Genomic DNA, 26,655 nt, shown 5'->3' with positions numbered 1-26,655 from the left:
CGGCCGACCCCATCTACAGCGCCCACCAATGTTGCTCAAGATTTAGCGTTCATAATTGTACCATTGCCAATTATTAAGCAATTAATGCGCAAATCTGGGGCATCATAAAAACACGTATATATTCGTCATGTGCATCTTTTACCAGCAAATGCATACATAAGTAATTTTAGGGACCACAACATTTATCACGCTGAGCTGACCATGCAACGTTTGCACGAAATTGTGAGTGTTTCTTACCCTTTGCTAAGACGTGATGGTGGTGGCACGTACCCGTCGCCTTACGTTTCTCACCTTATCACCTCTGACACGGGTGCGCACACCCGTCTCAAAGCCACGCGCTTCGTTTTGAAAGCAGACTGCCATGTGGTGCTGATTTGACACGTGTGACGTGGCTTGATGCTCTCGTTCGCCTCCGTTGCACGCTCGAGGCACTCCAACGCAGCGCCTCCAAAATACCATTCACCAAATTTCTTACGCAGAACATCAAAAATTGTTCACTCTCTCTACAAGCAAGACTCTCGTCGTGCAACGACACATGCAGGTTACATGCATGTGTCGTTGGGGCCAATTTTTTCAGTTCGACATGTAGAATTAGCTTGGTGTGCCTTGTGGTGTTGATTCTATAGCGTGATTCAGGTGGGGCCGTGCACCAGTATGGACAGTGTTGATGATGTCAAGGACCAAAGCAAACAAAATGGCTGCTTGTATGTCACCAGAAGAGCCAACCATGAAATTGTGACAATATCTTGAGCTTGGGTGAGGATGGGAAGAGTCCTTTTATTATGTTGTAGTGTCACGGTACAGTAGGAACATATACGTAAGTGTACGTTATTTTTGAAGGTGCACTCATACTTACTAGCGAACTATTTACGGTTCTAGAGGGCTTGGCCTTTTATTTGATGCTAAAAAAGCAAATGGCAACTTTCGCACTGTTATATTTGAATACAGATTTACCAATTCTAAGGCATACCATCTGTGCTACTTTTGAAGTTTTAGCAAGGCTTTGAAGCCCTGTATAAGTATGAGAATTTTATAAAACTATTTCAATTGTATTCTACATCACCTGTAAACAGTGCAGTCACTAGGTGCTTGTGTTATTAGAAGTCAAATTTTTCCTTAGAGAAAGAAACTAACACAGTTTTCTGTAACTTTGTTGCTCTTCACACTGGTGAACACCATATCAAATGCCGTCATTCCACTCAGGATGCCATGTCTAGTTTCCCCTCACGCATATATACATATATAAGTTAGCCGTGCACGTAACGAGCAAAAAAGCTTGATATTTTCGATTGTATAAATCCAGTATTTTATTTATTGCTGTGTGAAACCTATGCAACAAATAATACAACGCAGTATTCAGGTGCCCTCATAATTAAATAACTAATTTGCACAGTACTCAGTTTCATTTATTTTATTACTGTTAGTATTTGTTGGGCAAACATAACACGACGGTTCTTGTAGATATTTGTACATAAGGACTGTCGTATAAAAGCTTCGCCTTAGTGCAGTAAACTACGTGTTCAGAAATAAAATATACATGGTACTGCATGGCTTCAGTTTCTGTGTCTTTTTCGGTCATCAGTGGCACAATGTACCCAGATTTTGTGTTCAGAGTAAATTGTAGGACTGTCTTGTGTTCTTTATTGATCTGTAAATCACCTGACCAGGCTAGGTGCGTTGTGCAACACGAAATTGTGGTTTATGCAAAATAATATCACGTAAATTATTCAGCGAATGTACTCACGAGTCAACTAACTCTTACTCAGATCAAGCAGTGAGCCTGAATCAGATAAAGTTTGAGTGAGCAACATTTTGGGATGTTTTAGTTCGAGTACAGTTCACGAAAAATTCGAAGATGAGTTCTAGTCAGTCATAAGCGCAAAACTCATTTCTTGAGTGATCATGCATCAGCTCTACTTTTCTGTTGACCTATTGTACCAACTACTCAGCTTCATTACTATCAACCTTATGTCGGCGTTTGTTCATTTATTTATTTGTTTGTTTATTCATTTACTTATTTATTGCTTTTTTATTCATTTGCTTGCTTGTGCCTACCCACATGCTTCAGTGCTTGGCAGTTTATAATTTATTTAGGTACTTGTTAATCAGGGGCCTAATTATGGAAATGCGTCACTTTTGCCTGAACCCGCATTCTCTTTCACGGCACGTTGTGGGTAAGAATATCTGGTGTGTGTCTTTCAACGAAAATGTGCTTACTGTACTGCCGCTGAGAAGTCATATTGAAATGATTGAGGTCAATATGAACTAGGGAGGGCATCAATTACGCTAAATTCTTGCGTTGAAGGAGTACTATGAATTTCAGCAGCATTTGTATTGTTGCTTCTAAACAAATTTTTTGTTGCAATAAATCTCTTGTTGTTCAAAGTGCCTTTAATATATTTTAATACCTCTTCTTAAAACATTTTTTGTTTTGATGTCAAAGTGGTGGTAATATAGTGATACGCAAACAGTGTGACGTATGTCTAAGTCACAAGCGGATAGTAAATTGCACTTGGTAGGTTGATTTAAGTTGTACGGTTTGCACGTAAACAGTAAAGGGTGAATAGAGATGCAGGTGCTTTTACAGCGAACTTCGTTGAACACAGACACTGAGTTTGAAAATGACGTGAGCTGTGCTAACTAGTGGGCACGGGAGCAGCGCCAACGGCGTCGCATTCACCCGTGTTGTTTTCACCATGCAGGCTTTGCTTGCATTGCTCGTGTCATGGCTGCCCGTGGTATCGTGGTGCTCCGATTGCTCGTACGCACTCCCGCAAAACGTGGTTGGAAACAGCCACTACGCCGGCGTGCAGCTCCTAGGAAGACCTGACAACGCAACTTTCATCGACTTCGACACGTGGATGGAACTCGACCTTCGGTTCCCAGCCCAATCTTCAGCGACATCATCTTCCCCGGCACACAAATACGAGTTCCCTCCCCCGGCAGGCTTCAGTGGGCACGGGAGCAGCGCCAACGGCGTCGCATTCACCCGTGTTGTTTTCACCATGCAGGTGTGTAACAAGTATTCTTTGCATGCTAGAAAAAATGATGATCCATTCCTATTGCTGTTCCCGTGCCCACGGGTGTTGTGCGAGATCGTTGCTGAGTGTTTTTCCATGGCCTCATTACTGCTGTGTTCAGGTGACGTAGAAGAGAACCCCGGGCCTACTACTCGCTCTGAATCATTTTTATAAGTTTAGTCTTTGCCTGATAACCCCGCTGAGCAAATAAAAATTGTGTTTTAACTGCTGAAAGACATTCATTTACGCTCATCTCAAAGTTCGAAAAGTTCGTAGAGTCAAGCAGAATTAGTAACAGAAGTGAAAACGATTTGGACCGGCCAAAAAGGAATCGAAACAACAAAGACAACTATACAAAGCCAATTAGATCAAATTGAAAGCAAGTTAAATGATCTCGATGCCTTTAGTGATCGACTATCTACCGCCGAGAAATCTATAGAAGAACTAACTACTGAAAATAACCTTTTGCAGTTGCGTCTAAACGAACTAGAAGACCGGTCTCGCCGTAACAACTTAATATTTCACAGTATCCCTGACGCCAAAGAACCCTGGAAAGAAACTGAGTCGAAGTTAAATACCTTGCTAGCTGATGCAGATATGTCCCTCCCCAGTAACGCCATCGAACGGGCCCATCGTTTCGGTACGTACTCCCCAAACAAGTGTCGCCCTGTCATAGCAAAACTTGCCAGTTCCAAAACAAAAGAGCTTATTCTCTCGAAGCGAAAACATTTCAAAGAAAGTGACATATCTGTATCCGAAGATTATTCACCCTGCACTCGAGTTGCTCGTAAAAAGTTAATTGAATTTGGCAAAAACTACCCCGGATCCCCCGATTTTCAACTGCGCTACACTAAACTGCATCTCAACCGCAAAATCTACATTTATAATGCAGCTAGCGATAGCATCGAACAACTTCCATCAAGTAGCTTAAGCTCTGGACCTACTAACGACACTTTGCTACGAACGTCACCGTAGGTAAACGCAAGGGGCAGTGGCCGACAGACTATGCCTCGTGTTTTTGTACTTTTTACTAACATAAGAAGCATTCTAAACAAACACAACTCGTTATCAAGCGCAATAGACTCATGGTCTGCCCACATAATCGCATTAACTTAAACTTGGCTTCCCGAACACGTGCGTGATTCGGAAATTTTCGTAAATGCGTCACATTTCACAGTCTATCGATGTGACAGAACGGAGCGCCGAGTTGGCGGAGTGTTGCTAGCTGTTTCGCGAGACATTCCTTCATCTCCCATTCATGTGAACAGTAACCTAGGAATTGTTTTCTCGTTATTAACGCTCGGTCATCTCAAAGTAATCATAGGTGTGTGCTACCGTTCACCATCTTCGTCCTCTACGTTCGTTAACGAATTGCATGATTCTGTCAATAATATTATCAGTCGATTTCCATCGTATCCATTGTTCCTTCTTGGTGATTTTAACTTTACAAATATCAAATGGCATACCTCCCCTCCGGTTTTATCACCCTCTTCAGCGCTTTCTAAAGATTTTCTAGATTTTTGTTCTGTCTTGTCTTTGTCACAGTTAGTTACCGAACCCACCCGAGTCTCTTTTACTACGACAAACACTCTTGATTTGATTTTAACCACCCATCCAGACTATGTTTCAACTATTACCTGTTTACGAAGTATTAGTGACCACTCATTGCTCACCTTTGACTTACACGCTACTCCTCCTAAAAACACCAGAATGAAAAAAACTATTTGCGATTACAAAAAAGCTAACTTCGATGCTATCAATTGTGAATTATCTGAATTTACCGACGTCTTTCTGACCGATTTTAACAACCGTTCCGTTCAGTCTAACTGGGATATGTTTGCTGCCGTAGTTCATCGGCTCACCGTAAAGCACATACCAACCTACACTATTTCTAGTCACTCACAATCGCCATGGTATAATACCACTATCAAACGCCTGTCTAACAAGAAAAAACGCCTTTATCGTTCAGCTAAGCGCTCGCCAACTAACGAACGATGGGCCGCTTACAATACCACATCTACTATTTACGTCAGGGCACTCAAACAAGCTAAAGATAACTTCGTCTCTAATGTATTGCCGTCAATGTTAAAAACAAGTGTAAAAAAGTTTTGGCGCGTTATCAATCCCCCAAAGGATAATTACATCTTATTGCAAGACTCATCTGGTGGCACAGTTCCCATCAATCAGTGTGCAACAGCCCTCAACAACACATTTGCTGCCCAGTTTACAAAAACATGTGATGTTCCACTTCCTTCCACCTTTTGCTACAATCACCTCCCCATGCCACCAATTTTAGTAGACATTTCTGGTATCACTTCCCTTATCAACAAATTAAGGAATCATTCTTAACCTGGTTGTGATTCGATTATTAGTAAATTTTTAAGAAATACTGTAAAAATTAGTTCCATCATATTAGCCAAGATATTCCAACAATCACTCGACACTTCTACTCTCCCATCTGAATGGAAAATCGGGAAAGTAGTTCCTATTCATAAATCTGGTAGTAAAAGTTCCCCTGCTAATTATCGTCCCATTTCCCTTACCAGTACGTGCTGTAAGCTATTAGAGAACATCATATTCACAAACCTTGTAAATTTTCTTGAAAGTAATTCTTTCTTCACGTCATCTCAGCACGGCTTTCGTAAATCATACTCCTGTGATACACAACTGGTATCTTTTACTAACAGATTACACCGCATTTTGGACAACTCATCACAAGCTTATTGCATCTTATTGGATTTTTCCAAAGCATTTGATAAGGTATGTCATAAACTTTTACTTCACAAACTAAGCCAACTGAAACTTGATCATAACGTGTTTAAATGGATTGAATGTTTTCTCACAAATCGCTCACAATTTGTTTACGCTAACGAGTATAATTCTTGTTTTACTGAAGTACACTCAAGCGTTCCTCAGGGATCGGTTATTGGGCCTCTCTTATTTCTAATTTATATTAATGACCTCCCCTGCCACATTAAATCCAGAATTCATTTATTTGCTGATGATTGCGTTATTTTTCGTGAGGTAAATAACATAACTGATTCGTGTACTCTTCAATCAGACCTTAACACTGTTGATAACTGGTGCCGTACATGGTTATAGGAATTGAACATAAACAAATGTAAAGTCATGCGCGTGTCCCGCAGTGTTTGCAGTCAATTTACTTACTACTTAAACGACATACCTCTTGAATCTACTAACTCGTACAAGTACTTAGGCGTCCACATAACATCCAATCTCTCTTGGGCAATGCACGTCGAACAAATAATCAACAAAGCTAACCGTACGCTTGGGTACCTACGCCGTAACTTTTCCAAAGCTCCATCATCGTTGAAATTAGCCCTGTACAAAACATTAATACGACCTAAACTAGAATATGCTTCTTCGGTTTGGGATCCCAGCCACATTTTTTTAATTACATCGCTTGAGCTAGTTCAGAATAACTCCACACGCTTCATATTATCGAACTACAATCGCACTGCCAGTATATCTGCAATGAAAAATAATCTGTCCCTGCCTACCCTGTCACTTCGAAGAAAAGTTTCTCGCCTATCAACTTTTCATAAATTGTATCACCACCCCATCTTGCGCGACGAACTAATTTTGCAACCCCAGTATTTTCCAACCGTGTCGATCACCGTCACAAGGTTGGAATTATCACCTATCGTACTAACACAGCTGCGCAGTCGTTCCTGCCTCGTTCTTCTCGCGAGTGGAACCACCTTCCCCCTGAAATTGTTGCTATTATAGACAACCATCTTTTTCGTGATACCGTAGCTAACATTGTATACGCGCGACCTATTAAATGTATTTTTTGTTTGTACGCTGACTTTTGCTTATATTCGTACTAACGCTGTATTTTTCCCTCCCCACCATGTACCATGTGTTATTCAATGTAATCTACTCCCCTCTGTAATGCCATTGGGCCCTGAGAGTATTATAAATAAATAAAATAAATAAATAAATAAATGTGACAAGCCTATGATGGGGGTCGTCTTATTGATGCTGAAATTTTACAAAGCTTTTAAAACAAGGCAGGTTTGCCCCAATACGATAAACTAGTACTGCAAGAAGCAAGACAATATGCTTTTCATATAGCACCGGTGCTTTAATAAGCTGTAACGGCCAAGATGACTTCAATATCTGTTTGTCAAGAGCCAAGCGTGCTCTCCAGAGCAACGAAAACTTCGAAATAAAACCAAGTTTTGGTATATATGTTTTCTGGTTCCACTGTCATTTGTGAGTGTAATGCTAAATAACAAGGAAAGCGAAGAGCATTAACACTAGTGTTGGAAAAGCTAATTATGAGTTAAAGTACTCATGAGTCAACTCACTCAGAATGATTCAGCCACGAGTCTGATAGCGACGAGCTAAGTAATATTTCATCAAGTGAGTCCAAGTAAGTGTGGTTGAGAAAAATATTAGGTAGTGTGAGATCGAGGCATTCGGTTGAATAAAATTCTTAGTCAAGCCCCTGGCACAAAATATATTTCTTGAGTCCACAGAAGCACATTACACCGGAACACGTACAACCAGAACAAATCACAACAGATCACACAAACTGGTGTGGTCTGTTAAGAAACACAGAACATCAGGCTGGTGTGGGCACCAGATCACACCAGAGTAGGGCAGACACACTCTTTTGGTTTTTCTGACTGGGAAGTGTATTGATTGACAGTTGATAACGGTGAAGAAAACCGCGTCGTCATTTAGGGCGTTGTCCAAATGAATGATAGATGCGCTGTTTGCGGTGTCGGTTTTAGTTTCCCCAGATGAATTGGCCAGAACGCACAATTCCGCGGTGACTATCTGGAGCCGCCTTTTCAAAATTTGAAAGTGAATGTGGACTATTCGTAGGAAGTACTTTATTCGCCCGTTGGACTAGATCATTTATTTTGACTGGTTAAAAGTTAGTTGTCTTAATTTTTTGTAATCGCTGCCGTAAATATTGTTTGTACACATCTGAAGATAGCTTCTGGCAAAGTGAAGAACACAACGCACGTAATTCGTAAATGCCTCCCTTCTCAGATTTTCTATGAGCTGTTTTTTTCAGTCCTTGGCGTGAATGACTAGACTTTGGTACAAAATTAAGTGCTCAGAAAGCAGGCAAAAGCGATATAATTCTCAAGGTAGCGGAAGCAGTGGTGGCGGCATGAGGCAGATGGAATGTGAGCATCTACCGCACGCGTGATCGTTTTTGCGGTTGCTCTGGAATTTTCTTTTTTACTTGACCTCTCGAGTGTGAACCTCAGGATAGGACCTATTTCTAACATCGAATCAAGCATTTTATATTCAACGATACCAAAACGTTGAGCTGGACGCGCTACATAAATGTCCACGTGGCACCAGCAGAAACAACGCGTCCTTGAGTATGCACCAGCACACTCCCGTGAAAATCCGAGCAGTCCCAGTGCTTTCCAGTAGGCGCCAGCGTTAAAGCGGTAGAGCCAGAGCCCTTACAAGTGTGAACAACCTATTCCACAGTGTGCTCAGCAAATTGCGAGTAAATCCCAGCATGTACTTGGGTTAACAGCATGTATCAGTGCTTAAAACGTACTGGTATCATGCTGGATTTGCAATAGGGCGAGCTTCATTCTGCGTAAGATCCTACAAAGAATTGCTGATCAACCGACGTCTTGCACATAATTCAAATTTTATATAATGTTGCTTGACGAGTGGAAAGAAGAGACCCGCAGTTTGTTTTGCCTGAAAAGAATTTTCGAAGCGCAGTAAATAGGTGATGACAAAAAGGTGGTCTGCCTAGCTTACATGCTATGCTGTTTTTCCGACTTTGCTAACGAATTACGCATAATATATCAAATATACGTACCTCAAGTCGGCTTAGCTAAATATATTTGTATTTTCTCTTCCACTTCATTATTGAATGCGAAACACATCTTGGCGCTGCACACATTGAGAGTTTATCTATCTATCTATCTATCTATCTATCTATCTATCTATCTATCTATCTATCTATTTATCTATCTATATATCTATCTATCTAGGCACCTACATATCCTTGCGTTTATGGTCATCCTTTGCCTTTAGCTAAACTAAAAGTTGTATTGAAAGGTAAGCTAGTTTGACAATAACGGCTCGCTCATCAGGATATAAATAATGACACAATCCCGTCGCGTACGATGTCACATACTTTCCAAAAAACAGTGGCACACACATGGAGGTGGTTACGTGACACTAGTACACGAGTATGTGCCACTGATGTGGTACGATTTTTATCTAAGCAGAAACGGCAAGAAGACCCATGGGTAACTTTAACACCTGAATGTTAAAAAAGGCTGACATCGACTGCGTTGTCTGGACGATTGCACAAAATAAATGTCATTGTCACAGCAGAAATTGAACCATAGCCCTATACAAGGTAATCAAGTATTCTACCACAGAGCCATTCCAGGACTAAGAACAACCTGTCTAACAGACTCGCATTACGTTTCCAGTACGCCTGATATAAAAATGCTTTAGACTATCTTTATAACACTTTTCAGTAAATAGATACAATCACATTAGCTTTTCACTGAGTAGGATTGGCGCAGAGCAGTTCCCCTGCCGAAAGCGGCTGTCATCCTCGTGCTGAAAGCGAGCAATAGCAGCTTCTTGGCAACTGTTTTCATGGTGCTTCCACACACCAACACTGTGGGAACGCAAACTTGAACTTCCACGAAGATGCCATGAAGTGTTTTCTGTGCTGGCGCCGTATGCGGCCGGGGAACTTGAGCTACAGTCAGTGAGTCTGAGACCTTTGCCGATCGCCTCTTTTAGGGGCCAAGCACGTGCGGTGTAGCGCCCAATTTACTTCGGTCACCCCGAAAGACGTTTGTTTATATAAGATTCAGTATTGTAGATGGGAAATTTTGCTCACGATTACATTATACACACAAAAAGCGCAAACGTTGTCTCACACGTCAGTGCTTTTATCACCGCATTTTAACAGCGTGTGACGGTGATGCCAGCTGAGGGAAGATAAAATTGTGGCGCTCTAATGCACATACATTACACGTGGAAGCTACTGCCAGGTCTATTGGTATTTATCCACTTGAAGGTACGAGAACTAACCCTCTTATACACAAGACAGGGCACGCGTTTGGCTTGCTCGGTAATACAGCACACATGCGCGCTCCCATGATCATATATTTCTTTTATTGTCATCCCAAGTGCAGGTGACCACTATTTCAGTGCAACTTGCCTTTTAGGAAATGAAGTATATACCTGCAATCTATGCACTTAAGGGGCAGGATGTCCAATCTACGATTGCCTATCTTTGCGCAAAGACGTAATGCGTTGGGCCGTAACTGCAAATCAAACGTAGGTTTGTGGCATGTTTTTTTATTTATTGTGAAAGCTGATGCACAAGAAAAAAATGGGCAATGTTTAGGAATTTTGCGAAAGGGTTTTTTTAATCGTCTTCGGAAAACTTTATTTTACGCTGTTTTTCTCAAGTTGGAGCAATACTATCTGTCTTGTGAAAAGTGTCATTAAAAATATTACCTTTCCCAATTTTTTAAATAGGCATGCTGTAAACATGACACGGAAAATTCAAAACTCTGTCCTAAGCCTTTTTTGAAATAAGGACCTGCAAAGTGCGTAAAGAAACGTGCTATTAGTTAATTTTGAGCTTGTTTTATTAAGCTTGTCCACCACTCAGAGGAGCTAAAAAAACTGAACGTGAACAAAAATATTAGTGGAATTAGATAAACATATTTCAGGTACGTAGCTTTTTTACACTTTGTGTAATTCGTCGTCAACTTAGAACAAAACAGCAGAGAATGTTAGCGCGGCACTGCACCTCTTTGTTCTAATTGATTGCCTGTGCTTCGAAAAACTTTTCCGTCAAAAAAACTAATTCTGGTTCTCTTCTTTTACTCATCAAGAAACAATATAAAAAATTTCCACACAAATTCTAGAGGACGACCAGCCATGCTTTGTTTGATCTTTTATTAAACCACTCAAGAGATGGTAATGTAGTATATAGAAAATTACATCCTTGTCATGCTTTAGTGTTTGTCTATACTCAGCAGCTCAGGTTTGATACACACTCCGACGTTCTTGAGTGCCATGGTCAGCTTTGCAGAGCGAAATATTTTTCTTTTATTGCGCCATCTTTTTTGTGACTTTGTGCACTATGACGATTCCTAGTTAGATGTCATAAGTATAAATAGCACATATTTTGTGAAGATGATAAATTGTTTTCTTTGAAGAAAATATAGTTATTATTCCTGAAGTGTCCTAAATGTTGTGTATGTAATCACCCACAAAAGCGGAGAGATTGTGACCAATAACATCAAAATACGCATACCACAAATTTCATACAGTAGCAACCACACATAATCTATTTGGCACTTCAAGTCCTAGGTATAGTTTTTAGGTTGCTACCGTGAGAGACTGTGCATGTGGAAGAAAGAGGAAGAAGCAAGTGGTCACTTAGTGCGGTAAGTAAAATACGGAATGAAAAAGATCAGAAGCAATGTTGGGTACTAGATAAAGGATGTTAAATGTGGTTTACACAACTCTTGGTAGCTGCATCACTAGCAGAGAGAAAATTACATCGTTCAACAAATTCAAAAATGCATCACTCGCAACGGAGAAAGAATGACCATTGAAATGCACGCTAGACAAAAGTGTGTTAAAAAATTTAAACTGCCTTGTAAAGGGTGCCGACTCTAAACTGCACTGTTATAATGTAAATGACGTTTGACGACTTCCAGTAGTAGGTATGTGATATCACGTATTTCAAAAGGAGCTCATCTTATTTCTGTGCTACAGCAAGAGTAATTATTTCGTGGCTTGCGTAACGCTCAGCATGGATGAATACTATCGAGATGCGCGTAACAGTTAAATTAGTGTTCTCTGTGCGAACTATCCTTCATACATATTGTGCTATTGTACACGTACTAATGATGGCAGCTGCTATTTGTATGGGTAGTTAATAGGTATCTCGGAATTTCGAAGTCTCAGAATGAGCGGTCACTTTGAAGAATACCTTTAATCTAACGTAAGAAAGAAAATCCGGTAGAACAGCATATTCTATTTTCAAAAAAATAGCAATAGCCCGTTCCAATACACTAGAGCATGAGTGACCTTTCTGGCCTGTAAGGCAATGATGTGTGGGCTATGCGTCACCTGACAATAAATATGCGCCGAGAACTGACAAAAATTTTGAAATAAAGAAGCAGTGCGCCTTTACAGTGCTTTTTGTTGTTCAATAGTCTGAAATATGTTATATAATGTCAAATGCATGGCCCTGAACATGAAAAATGCGATTATCTCACAGTGCGCTACATTGTTGAGCGGATCAGGTGATCACCGCGCGAACTGAAAATATCTTTTTTATTCACTGGAGATACTATACTACGATATATATTACTCCTCACTGAATTATCACTGCAATGAAAGTATTGTACATAAAATACAGGAACCGGGTAAAAAGTCACAGTTTCAACGCAAAGCTGAAGTCATGAATGCAATACCAACAATTTGTAATGTTATACGAAGTCAGGCTGACATCCAACGCTTTGGGATACTACCTCAGTCCAATCTACAGAACGCTGGCTTGCGAGAAAATGTCTGCTCCAAGGACAATTTTGAACAGTCTCCTAGCGTTGAGAGGGCAGAACGTGGAATAATAAACGAACCGCCCTCTCATGGCTGCCGAGATAGTGAGACAGCGTGTGCGCCAGCGATGGCTACCACGACTACAAAATTGATGTTCAGGATTGCTGCTCGAAGGCCCCCACCCCGCTCTCGTGTCTTTCCAGGCTTGGTGAAGAGTGGAAAGCGCTTCTTTTCTCATTGCGCAATTGACGGCTGCTCGAATACACGTATTTCGAAACAAGCCTTCACGCGATTATCATTCATTCTTGACTTGACCAAGCACGGCGCAGCGCCGCAGCTCGACTGAACATGACTCAAGGATTCTCACTAAGTAAGGCCGTCTGTAGCTTGTACTTCGTCAATAATTTCTCCGACAAGATCTGCCATCGACATTGTCAACTGCAGGCAAAGCGCTCAAGGAGTCTCGTTTTAGGTTACGGGATTAAGAGGTGGCAGAATCTTATCGCGTGTACAGGGGTGGGCATAAGTGTACGGACCACGAGATCGCGCGGACGAAGGCATCGACGCGCTATTTAGCGACGAGAGGCCTGCTTTGGTACGCATGCGCACCCCGTCCAATCAGATAGCCTTTCATGTCTCCGACGTGCTAGCTGCCGAAACGACAACGTGGTGTCGCTGTCTTTGCTCTATCAAATTTCTGTCGTTTTTTCTCTGTTTTTTTTACGTAGAGCCTGCGACAGTGCTGGTTCCGGCGCCGAGATAGCGTAGCTATTTATGCCGGCTCATTGATAACAAAGTGTAGCACCCCCTTTGAGAACCTGATGAAGCCAAGCACACAAAATTGTATTATCTCAGCTCCCCTTGCCTTGGTCCCGTTAGATCAAGTTGAGCCTATATAAGCCTAGTTAGGTGAATGTGCGTGTAGCCGAATGTTATCCAGCCTGGTTGAGCGTGGCATGGTCGGATAAATTTGGGCGTAAATTAACCTAAGCCCAGTCTAGATTGCTGCTTTTGTGTTAAATGTAGTAAAGGATTGATGCGCCCAGATTGGTCGAGAAAAGAACATTTGCAGTCAAATACAAATATGCATAGATGATCATTCTATCACTTCATTTAGCCGAGCAATAGTAGCCCAAATATTTCAAAGCTTATCGCGGCCAATTATTCAAGTCGACATTCCTATGAGCCTAGAGGTGCCAAACCCTATGAGATGCCAATTACTCCTTACTGACAATAAGCCAATCAAACTAATCAAGTCTGATAATTGTTGAGACGCGCACTATTTATGATTGACTACTTATACTAATGTCAAATCATACATAAAACGTACCGGAGTATCAAGTTGCAATAATATGGCTAAATATTATAATTACACTAATGAGGCAGTGCCAACACAAGCGTAGAAAAATATCACTAAATTAGGTTGATCGTGGTCTCACTATAATTGCGTGTAACAAAATAAGTACTAAAAATACACAATTATTGTAATTGAAGAAGAATTTTATGAGCTCAGAAAGTCCAAGCTAAGGAAGATACTAATTACAAATCACCGAGTCAAATCTCAATAAACCAAATAAATTCAATTAGCCTAAAATAACCTTTAATATGTCTTCGCACTTATTGCGCTTGTTTGATCATTACTAAGCTCATTTAGGTTCAACTTGCCCTAACACAACAAAAGCAAGCTGAGTTGAAAAAACTTAATTTTTGTATGCTTGGCCTACTTAGGTATTAAGAGGCTGGCTACGCTTAGTTACGCTTATAACCCGGCATAAATCACGATGCGAGTCTGGTGCTGGAACCCACGCTGTTGAAGCCGCTACGTGAGAAAAAAAATTGCCCGCAGCTTCCCTCGGGGAACACTGAGGAGGATGCGGACCATATAATTGGTTAACGAGGTGTTAAAGTGCAACTTACTTGGGTCGATGGCTAAATTGGTTAACGTGGTTGTGAAATGGGGTGTTAAATTGCGACTTACTTGGGTCGATGGCTGAATTGGTTAACGTGGTTGTAGGAGGGGGTGTTAAATGAGTGAACACGTACACACGTATGCGAAAGGGCGGCGCTGGTCGAAGGGACGTCGATCATTGTGTTTGTGGATTCGTTGGAATTCATTTCACCGCGACCTTGGACGTCGACGCGCCGTACAAACCAACCGACGAGCGGCAACTGAGCGAGCGAGCGCCGACCTTGAGTATATATACAGCACGACGGCGCATGCACTGTCAGCTGTGGAATGTTCTCGAAGCGCAACGCCACATGCGCGTCCACTGGAGAATCAGGAGAATTGTAGATGTCGAACGCGGTGTGTAGAGGAGGAAGGGTGCACAGATGGTGGAGGAGTGAAGCGCGCGCGGTGTGTAGAGGAGGAAGGGATGCACAGATGGTGGAAGAGTGGGCGACGGCGCGACGGCGCATGCGCGCGCGTCAGCTGTCGAATGTTCGAGAAGCGGTGCGGACGGCGCGGACGGCGCACTACAAGGCGCGAGTATAAGATGCTCCGCATCTAATAAACAAAGGCACAAATTTCTTGGAGCAAGAATAGCGACACCCAGATCTCGTTCTGTCCATTAGCGCATCGGGGAGAGCGACGTGAGAAGCCAAATGTTACGACGGGACGCACTTGCACACCGCAGCAGGCGTCTCGTCACTAGATAATGCGTCGATGCCTTTGGCCACGCGATCCCGTGGTCTGTACACTTAGGTTTACGCCTGTACCCTCCGAGGGATGGAGATGGCCGTGCTTGTTTTATTTCTGCTTCAGTTGCGTCCGTCAAACCCGCTCACGTGTTCTTAGCCGCGGGTAGAACAGAACGTACGATGCAGTGGTGGATCTTAACAGTGTTGACGTTATACTGGACCTGACAGCAACGTTAAAAATGGCGAAAAAAACCTTTCAAGATTGTATGTATAATAGCCATCGCAATAAAAGCACAGGTGCCTGATGATAGGCATTTCTTATTGCTTGTTTCCTGAACCTTATTTCATTCATGACAACGTGCAATAATTCTGCACAATCATATAGGATAACTTGCGACGTGAATAGTTTTGTGTTGAATTGAGACCATTATTTATAGCTTGCCTTTCAGCAAAAATTTGTGGAAATTACCCTAGGATGACAAATATCCGCCGCCTAGAGAGAATACACCTGGTAATTTGCGTGTCTATCTCTGCCTGCATTCCCTCGTTTTCACAATGTACGTTCTTCTGGCCACTCGTTTTCAAACAACAGTTACCCAAGTGTTCACTGGCGTAGAAGAATACTCGGTAATTTTAAAACTTTTTTGTGAAGTAAATGTGCCGACATCGGTAGAACAAAACACAAATTAAGTACACACTTTCATCGAAGTTCTAAAGCAGCTAACTCAGCTAACACCTTCAGCCGAAATTCAGACTTACCAGAAGAAATGCTGGATTTTTTAACTGCATCATTGCGCACCAATCATCGAATCGTCATCATCAGTTTCAGTTTTATTCAGCACTTTCTTCACAGAAATGCGGCAAGAAAACGCGAGGATGGGAGCAAAAAGCTTTTATGTTAGCAGCTTGACGAGGCTCTGACCTCTTCGTACTTGGCATTGCAGAAACAGCAGAGCACGATTTCGAAAAAAAAATGAACGTAGATTTTCAAACTTCAGGAAATAATAAAATAACAGAAAACATCACGTTACATCGGAGGTTCAAGTTTACATAGAAACGAGCAAAGCATACAAGAAACAACAAAATAAATAAGTAAAATTGCGCACAGTCAAACACGAAAACAATACGCTGGTGGCTAAACGGCTAACAAAGACGCTAAACTTATAAAAAGTGTGCGACTATAAATATACAAAAAACAAGTTTTGAAGTGCCACAATGAAAAACACTGCTGAGTAAATCGTGACATGTTTTGATCATAAAAAAGAAAAAAAAGAAAGTTCACATAATAAGTACCAACGTATACGAGACATGTTTACACACACGAGCACTATTATAGGGTGTTTTGCTTTAGACGTAGTGTTCTCGCCGAACAACTCAGAGAAATTACATACACGCCACCATTCTGAATGATTGATTGATGTGTGGGGTTTAAAGTCCCGAAATCACCGTATGATTATGACAGTCACCGTAGTGGAGAGCTCCGGAAATTTCGACCACCTGGGGTTCTTTAACGTGCACCCAAATCAGAGCACACGGGTCTACAACATTTCCGCTTCCTTCGGAAATGCAGCCGTCACATCCGGGATTCGAACCCGCGACCTGCCGGTCAGCAGCCAAGTACCTTAGCTTCTAGACCACTGCGGCGGGGCGCCATTCTGGATGAGTAACTGCTCAAGTTGTTTGTTAGGTATATAAAAAAGCAATGTTTTTATTTTCATAGATCCTAAAACAAGCAGGAAACTAGTCTTCACGGCTTTTTGTTTTGGGGTTATGTTGCTCTATCAATGTTACACAGTTTAAGAAGACAAGCCTTTTTAATAGTAAGCTTTCCTTTATTTATTTTTGAGAGAAATTCTGTGCATTTCAAAGTTTGTTAAATTGTTATATTGTTTTAAAAAATCACTTGTTTGCGCATCGTAAGGTACGTTTGAAATAAGACCATCGCTTTTTTCTGAAATAAAAATATTTTTTTTCAAATTCCATCAGATGCATCAGCCCACACGAGATTATATCAGTTCATGTGAGATGAAAATATTATGTTGTAGAATGAAAGCTGATTTTTCTCCGGAAGCATCTGTTCATATTTAGAGAGTATACCACAGGCATTTTATACATTTCCAGTTACTTAATTATAGTGTTGGTCTCAGTTTAGGGGATTTAATAAACTACTACAAATCACGGAATTTCTTTTAGGACTTCATTTTTTTCATGTCCTTGGTTTATATTAAAACATCAACAGGGAGCTTTTTGAGCAGGTGCGAACACCACAGCTTTGGATCTTGTATTAATTGTTAAACATACGCGGTGCTTAACTTAAAAATGGTGTTATGAATGTTATTGGCTTTATCTGCGAGCTTACCCAAATCATTACCGTGATAGAGTATCATAGCCTCATCTGCATAAATTCTAACATGAACACCATGGCTTATTGTTGTTACGTCGTTGTTATAAATATTGAACAGTAATTGTCCTATTATGCTGCCCTGAGGTACACTGACGTTGTGATTTGTAAGCTGGATAGGCTGTCATTTATAACTATCGAGTGCTTTCTTTGCGACAGGTATAATTTAAGAAAGTCAAGGGGCGTTCCGCGAAAACCGTAATGACAGAACTTTGCACAGTGTATTTCGTTATTAAATCAGTCAGATGCTTTGAAAGCGTCTATAAAAGCACGCAATAGGAAAATTTTGTTTTCCAATTATTTAGGGATGAGCTCTTTTTTTGTGACTGCCAATTCCCCTGGGTGGATTAGCACAGGGGTGCCGTCTACGAGAAGCTGGGAAGAAAGGGGTGTGTTGCCTCTGCCGGGGGGCAATAAGTGTCCAAACGCCCAGCATCGGCTGAATCCCGAGGATCCCCTTTTCCGAAGACACTGCTGAACCAAGCACGGCGCAGCGTGGGAGGAAATAGAACCCGCCCCCTCCCGTCGGCTCGGGTCTGTGGTGTTGCCACACACCATACGCCTGCTAGCGCAAACGCCTGTTCACAACTAGAGTTGACAGTATCATTACTATAGATGTAAATGACAAAGGTTCAAGAACACTTCCTTAAAGAACGCCAGAAGTCAGAGGAGGGTCCCCGGAAAAGTAATTTTCAAAGAGAAATTGCCTAAAGTTAGTGAGGCAAGCAGAAATCCAATTTACTGTCCATGAACGGATATTAGGATATACAAGTTTTACGATAAGTTTTTCATGTGACACGAGATCAAATGTCTTATAAAATTGAGAAATATAATGCCAGTTTGTCAAGATTTGTCGACAACGCTGGTTAGACGATGAGTTACAGTACATATTTCAGTGCAGAAAAAACCTTTCCTAACCCAATGCTGCATAGGAGTTAGATTGGCTCGAACATCATGAAACATGGCGTGTTTGTAAATGATAATGTTCTATAAGTGTACAACGAGAAGAAGTTAGTGATAATTAGTGGTAATCTTGAACTAATAACGGATTGCCATTTCTAGAATCGGAATGACCCGAGCAAATAGCAAGGTGTTTGGAAGTACTGCTTAAGATAGTGATGCACAAAATATATTAACAAAAAAATGTGGGACCCTTGAGCTCATGTATGTAAGTTGCCCACGCATCGTGGAGAAATCAAGAGAGGCAGATTTCACAGGACTAAACTGATGAAAAGAGAGCTTGTATCTCTCCTAACCTAAAAGTTGTTAAGATCTCTAAAATTTTCACTTGCGGAACTGTTCATATCAGGATGTTCCTAGTTTTTTTTTTCGGGGGGGGGGGGGGGCGGGGGAAGAGGTGTAAACTCGAGTTGAACTACTTGGCACTTGTTTTGTTTTTTGTTACGCAGCTTGTTTCAGTGAGCAATCAGATTGTTTTGTTTAAATAATATATTTCAATATTATATATCAGCTGTTTTACGAAAGTAATATTAATATTGTTTTTCATTAGTGTGATGACTTTTGTATTATAATATGCGAATTTCAATCACATTAGGATGTTACTGGGAGCTGTATTCTACTTAGGTATTCTATTAAACAGATTAAAATAGTTGGTTTCAACTTTCCCCAATGCAGTGCAAGGTACACAACTTCGTTCTTTATTTATATGCACTGTTTCGGTATGCTACCTGTGGAATGTCAATCTATCTTTTTGTTACCCACGACTCTGTATCCACTTGAGCTTTTCTCTTGTTTTGTAAAAGGCTGTGAACTAGACAAGTTCCTCGAAAGACAGCTTTCCTTCATGATATTTTTCAGGATGAAAAAAAATTAAATCCCTTTACATATGCTTACGCCCACTCACACTCATGATTACGCACACCTCAATACGCACTCATACTGCTTGATGTGTTTTAAACAAGTGTAATTGAGTGTACTTTGGGTGACAAGCTATGCTGCTGATTAGCAAAATATACACTGCAAAACAGCCCAAGTGGCCTGAGCTGCCTGAATGACACGTATTTATGTATTGTACTTGTTATGAAACACATTTCAAAATTTTTAGGCTAACAAAAGAAGATTCGTATTTTCATTATTTCAAGAATGTGTCATTTCGCTGTAGTCGTTATTGGAAAAAAAAGTGTACAGCTGTTGAACAAACAAACCCAAATCTCGTAGCTTAGCCAAATATATTGTGCTTTCATGTCTCAAATGAATAAATTAAACGACTTTTTTAGGTTGTAAAAGCTACATACCACTCAGATTTTGTTTACATAGTTTTGTCTGCAGACAATGTCATGGCAGAATATTTCGTAATATGTGTGCCTTCATTAGCGTAGACAAATTAAAGGTATGTATTTTGTATTTGTCAGCACTAGTATGCAACAGATTTGTTTTCCAAAATATCCTATAGCCTTCAAATCATGCTTTATGCTCAATGAACAATAATTTTGTGTTAGTAACACCGCGATTAACTTAATGTTTTTATTACTTAGTGAACCCAGATGTTGTTGCTGGAACCCTACTTCTGAATTGTCTTGTGGAGAAACGTAGAAAAAGAATGAAGAAGAAAATAAACAAGTGAATAGCGCATGAGTGATCTTGCTTCATAACAAGTTCTATATTGCATTCCTACTAAATAAATGAAGCACTTATTGACCTAGTTTGATTGGGAAAGTTGGACCCACTTCTCCTTTTTGGCTACCAATGACTGTGGTTGGACATTATAATTGTGGTCGTCGGTAATTTTATTAGTTTTCTTTCTTCAAATGTAGTTCTGCAACAAAGTTTGTATTTTATAAATTAGTATAAGAGACAAACGAGAAAATACACGATGGGTAATCCAAGTGGTTTAGTAAAACAATACCAAATTTTTCTCTGGTGCATGTTTTCTTCATGAAGCAAATTTTTTTTCAAGACGCACTTCTCCGCTCACTCTTACAGCACTCACAAGGGTAACCTAAAGTCATTGGGTAGTTGTGTATCGACTAGTTGACTATAGAAGAGCCCCGCTCGCACATATAAACAGAACTTAGAGTGAGGTAGTCTGAAACCATCACATCGTTGTTTTCATATGAAAGCTAAGAATGGGTATAAATGCTTTACCAGGCCCCTAGCTTGCCTTGGCCTATGCGCTAATCAACGACTCAACAGAAGTTTCGCGGTTTAGAATAATTGGAACAAACTAATTTTAGAGTTTAAAGACATTGCACACTACAAGTAGAGACTAAGACAAATATGCAAGATGCATTGATGCAATAACTATCAATTCACTTAACATATACTATGTTCTGAATCACGTTTGATAGCTGGCAATACTTTATGTTCCTTCTCGTTTGTTTCTACCATCGTGTGAGCCCACTCTATGTCACTGTACTTAGTAGAAAGCTTAGTTGCTTTATTTGAGTGGGCTTTGGGTTGAAATGCAGGTACCACTCTCCAGCTTATGTTATACAGGCCGTGATAAATTCATTTTATAGAAGCATAGCTCTATATAACTAGCCAAATTGTTTATACCCATATACACCATAAGGGTCTACCAGTAGCTCAGCGAGAGACTGCTATATATAGATCAGTAAACATTGCCTGCCAGACGCAACCAAATTTGAGTAAAAGTAATTATACGAGAACGTATACGGGGTTGGTTTCAACAACTTCACAGTGATTATTCAACCCTTCTCATTAGCAGAAGCGTGGTCATAAAGTATATTTTAGTGGAGGGGGGTTGGGGATGAGTTCAATCCTACACTTGTATGTCCACGCATGCAATTGGAGGTGTGTGCTTAAATACACATGCAAACTTGAAAATTTTCGAATAAAGGGGGATTTACCTTCATCCCCTTAGCTCTCTCCAAGCTAGGCCCCTGCTCAGGTGTCATCATTGCTGAGAGCTTTACTTCAGATCTCAAGGCACAGCCTATTTTTTCTGCACTTTTATAATGTACCATACGTAGTTTATTTTTCTATGAAGTATGGCTAAGAGAATCAAAGAACCAGCAGAATGCGCCAGCAACAAGAATTGGATTACTATGTTCTCTGAAAGCACCTCGTGTGGAAATTTTAAAAGTAAGAATTTTTATTTAAATACCCTATTTTTGAAAACATCTGAAAAGCATCTATGCCTGAAAAACCACTAAATACTTTGCAAGGGTATTCATGCGTACAAAAGTTTCACAAAATTTCTTCGTCAAGCTTACTAATAATGTAGACCATCTTTATACTCAGTCAGAAGTGCAGGCACGGTGAGAAACACTTTGTGTTCCTTGTATAGTATAACTTTTGTTTGTGGTGGGCGGAAATAAGTGCTTTAGCCCAATCTCCCAGTGTAGCAAAAGTACAACATTGGACGCGCAGGGTGTAGGCCTACATTCTATACAAAAAAGGGGGAGGGAAAATCTTCTTCATCTGAAGTGGTGGCGGGGCAGGCAGATGGGGCAGTGTCAATTCGTGCACTGCATGTCCTCGAATAAAGGTTTCTGAAGGCAGGGGTCACGAGCTCGGTGTAGCACTGTGGACTACATATTCCGAAGGTTAGAGGCTTCTTCGCTGCCAGTGGCAAGTTTTCTTTCAGGGTGCGTTAGTTTCCTCAAATACATGTCGCAATTATAATACACCTAAAACTGTACAATTAACTTGCCTTGCACCTTACTTGTCTTCATTATCTGCTGGATTTAATTAAGATGTCGGAAATTGAGCCACAAAGGCCTCTTCCTAAATTGATTATATTTTTGGCTCACTGAGGAAGTCAAGCACTACTATGTTGGTCTAGTGCCTAAGGTACTCGGCTGCTGACCCACAGGTGTGGGGATCGAATCCCCGTGGCGCTGCCTGCATTTCGATGCAGTGAATCCCGGTGGTGGTGCCTGAATTTCGATGATCTCGCGAAGCCGCGAGATCATCGATAACTTATTATTCTCACAAATAAGCATTTTCAATAACTAACCTATGTGCAGTTTGGAATGAACCAGAAACAGTAGATCACTTCGTCATCACATACTGCCGTTTTGCCTCACTCCGCCAAATAACTCTTAAGAGAACAATTGGTATACTTGGATGGGCAGTCATTATATCTACCCTTTTATCATTTGGAGCTAGTCAGTTAAGTGCGGGCTGCTGTGCTATTCTGTCAGCGCTACATAAATTCGTTCAGGCAACCAGAAGCATACGCTGCTTTTAGTACCGCCAGATGTTTAGTTGGTTGTTCCGAAGAGTGCTGGCGCAACCCACCATGGGAGATCGGCCATGAAACGGACAGTGCATCATTTGCGTGATGAAATTGTTTAACTAGCCAGGTTATTGAGATAAAGATGTTTCAACAAGAACCAATGGGTATTATAATAATAAAAATAAAATAAATAAAGGTAATGGAAAAGAACAAGCTATTATGGTTTGAACTAAAGTGCATTCATGCCTCAGCTTAACATTCTATTCATTTTGTAGCCTTTAGAAAATTGCATACGGCCTTGCAAACGTTCGTGTGGCTGAATCCCTTTTCAGTTGCTCGAAAAAAAAAGGACCACTTAAAGGGGTAAACTTAGAGCCAACCTACGGACAGGTTCTTATAACAGTCTGTTCCTTGTCAAAGCGTGCCACGGCGATAAATGCTGGCGTCAGCAATAAAGAAATTATGGGATGATTATCTGAGGTCCCTGCGTGTGCGTCTCCATATTCATTGAAGGTTAAACCTTTTTGCCCTGGTATCCGCACCAAGTGAATACGTCATAAATGTTTCGGGGCAAGGGCGTAACATATTTCTAAAGCATCAGACAGATTAGGCGTAGTTAATTAACTACACAAAGACAGCCAGTCTGAAACAATATCAGCATCTTTAATTAATTGAGGTAATTTTCCTAATGCTTAGAGAAGACCAATTCAAACTGAAGATGCGATTCTGACTCTTGCCTTTTCTTCCCGAACTGAAACATCAGTTGCTATTACAATATTTATGTTTATTATTGCCAGGTCGTCTTTCAAAATGGCATTTAGGTATACACTGGGAATGTTTTTGCAATTACTAAGAATTATATAGCCAAATTCTATTATCATTGTTTTAATAGTTGTTCTTAGTACCCGTACTTCACGGAGGTTAACTTGTATTGTTTCCAAGAGCTTCTGTACGACGATGACTTGTGGACGCTTTAGTCTGTACCATTATTGGTTAAAAAGGACGTGGGCTCATTAGTGAAAACATATTGCAACCTCCTCTGTGGCTATGCATATATAAGAATGAATGCAATTTTTTGTCCCCCTTATTCTTTTCGCTATTTTCTTTTTTATATAATCTCTTTTATTGAATTCCTATGTTTTTCAACTTTATAAAGAATTTTTTTTGTTTTTATCTCAATTCTCTCTCTTTTAGCAAGCATTGTATAAATATTTACATTATAAGTTAGAGTGTGGCCAATCGCCTTTGTGGGTATGAGCCAAGATTTTCTAAGCGACAAGAACATACAAAGAATGGACCGAAGCACGTCTTTTGGGGCTTTGCTCCTAAAACACTTAGGACACAATAAGATTTGAACCCGGGTCTCCTGCGCGCCAGCCAAGTATTCTAGCACTGAGCCACGCCGACCCCTGGATCATAGTTGCAATCTCGGCTTAGGCTGGCTTGAATTCGTTAAATGAATTGCACTAGTACAAGTAATAAAGCGTTTTAGAACAGAAAGGAACACCCAGGCTCACACAATGTGAATTGCACAACGAGTGGGTAGCCGAAAGCTCTAGCCCATTACAAAATCTTGATGTTCACCAATTACTTAGGCGCATACCCACTGTGCAGAATTGTCGGGGGTTAAAAAAGCTTCTGGCATATTTTTTATTGTCGTCAGTCACTGCCTAAAATATTGCACGAAACCCCTTGCAGTTATGTAGCGGCTACCACGCGTTGCAGGGGCGGAGCTCCTTAGTGCATGGGTGAGTCGCTCCTTCGTATGTATGTATGTATGTATGTATGTATGTATGTATGTATGTATGTATGTATGTATGTATGTATGTATGTATGTATGTATGCACGTATGTATGTATGTATGTATGTATGTATGTATGTATGTATGTATGGATAGATGGATGGATGGATGGATGGATGGATGGATGGATGGATGGATGGATGGATGGGTGGATGGATGGATGAATGGATGGATGTATGTAGTAGCCACCAGTGGCACATACCCGCTCTATAGAGCGAGTATAGAGAGGGTACGTGCCACAGGTGACGCGAGATGGTAGATGGCGGTACTTCAAGTGTTCACTAAATAGACGCACGGAGGGACGGACAGTGAGACTAGCGGAAGGAGGGACGGATGAATGGACGCGTGGACGTACGAACGGATGGACGCATACAAAGACGGACAGATGGACAGATGGACTCATGGACAGACGAATGAACAGATGGACGGACGCATCGATGGACGCACGGATGGTCGCACGGACGGGCTGACGGATGCTTCGCCCAGCCCATCATCATTCACTCCGTGAATATACTGGGATATTTTTTTTTAAGAATCGCGACGGATGACACAGTGAATGCCTGCTTATACTAGACAGCGATTCGTGGCGTAGTGGGTACCCTGCAAGTGTGCTTGTCGCATCTAGCCAAAGAGTGTTAAAATAAAAGGCTATTAAAGACCCCTCTTTCAGCTTTTGCTGTGATAGTTCGGCGCATCGGCGCAGGCTTGGCGGTTTTTTCTTGTAAGGCTTCTGTTGCGTCAAGGATACTCCCTGTGTGGCATGCGAAATGCTTCAAACAATGTAAAATTGGCATATTTTCAGCATAATTTCCGCACTTCACAGAATTCCCACGGTCTTAAACAATTACGTTCTTTTGAAATGGCCTCACCAGAGAACATTGCGCAGGAAAAGCGGCGTATTACGGAAAATTATTCTCACCTCGTTGCAATGATAGCATGAAGGTTGCCTAATTCCTTGGTAAACAGCGTGCCCAATCCACCAGGCATAATTTTGACATCGGAATAGGGGAGTACACCCGAAGACAGAGAGGCAGAGTGTTTAAAAGATTAATATATACCTATTGGCGATGTGAAAAACGATGCATGCTGTTTCATTCACAATATAAGGGCTTGTGCTCCCCAAAGCCAAGGCTTAATTCTTAGGTGGCGCTGTGGAAGGCTGTGTAAATTTTGTCTATCGGGAGATTTTTAACGAGCTCTGCCATCGAACAGTACTTGGGCCTCTACCATTTCTCTTCCATCAATATATGACCGAAGCAGTCGGGATTAAATTTGCGACCTTCGGTTCCTAAGCGAATCTTCATAACCAAAGCTCACCCACGGTAAAAAACGATGCATGCCGCTTCTATAAATGAAATACCGTGCGTTTCAATATTTTTCATCCCAGAAAGAGTTCAGAATCGCTTTGATTTTTTAGTGGATTGAAAGCAACTCATGACAGGGATAATGTTAAAGTCAATGGCCTAAAATTGGGCATTGATGTATTTGCACTGGAGCTTACACCTATTTTCAATATTGGCATTTCTCGCACGTTTTCACCAAGAATGGAGATTGTGAATAATTGCATTCTTTAAAAACGTGAAAATTGATAGCTTTTTTCTAACTATTATTTTGTATATGTTCTTCCTAATCTGTGAAAGGTCTGCGAAAATTTTCATATATTAGAATATCTAAAGGGACCTTACAGATGGGCCAGTTGCACTAGCACTGGCGCCTACCTCTTACAAAAAAGTTATTGTATTTTTATAAACAGCCTAACGTCAATCGACATCACAATCAATAATTGGTCTATGTCAGTCTAATGCACTTTTAAGCGTATCTAATGCTAGTCTACTAGTAATTGACCACCGTTAGTATATAGAGTCATGAAGTTACAATTTCTGATGACCTTTGTCTAGTAGAGTAAGTCCACAGCGTCCCGACAGAGTTTATGATGACCAAAGCGCAGCATTAGACTATAGAGTCCTGCCGTGTAAGCTTTTGATGGCCGTTTTGAAGTGAAGTACAATTGAACATATGCAATAGGTGGACATCAGGCGTTGTATTGTAGACTTAGGCCCTA

Source organism: Rhipicephalus microplus, chromosome 7 (assembly GCF_043290135.1).
Source record: "Rhipicephalus microplus isolate Deutch F79 chromosome 7, USDA_Rmic, whole genome shotgun sequence".
Lineage (NCBI taxonomy): Eukaryota > Metazoa > Arthropoda > Arachnida > Ixodida > Ixodidae > Rhipicephalus > Rhipicephalus microplus.
This window is presented reverse-complemented; position numbering follows the sequence as displayed.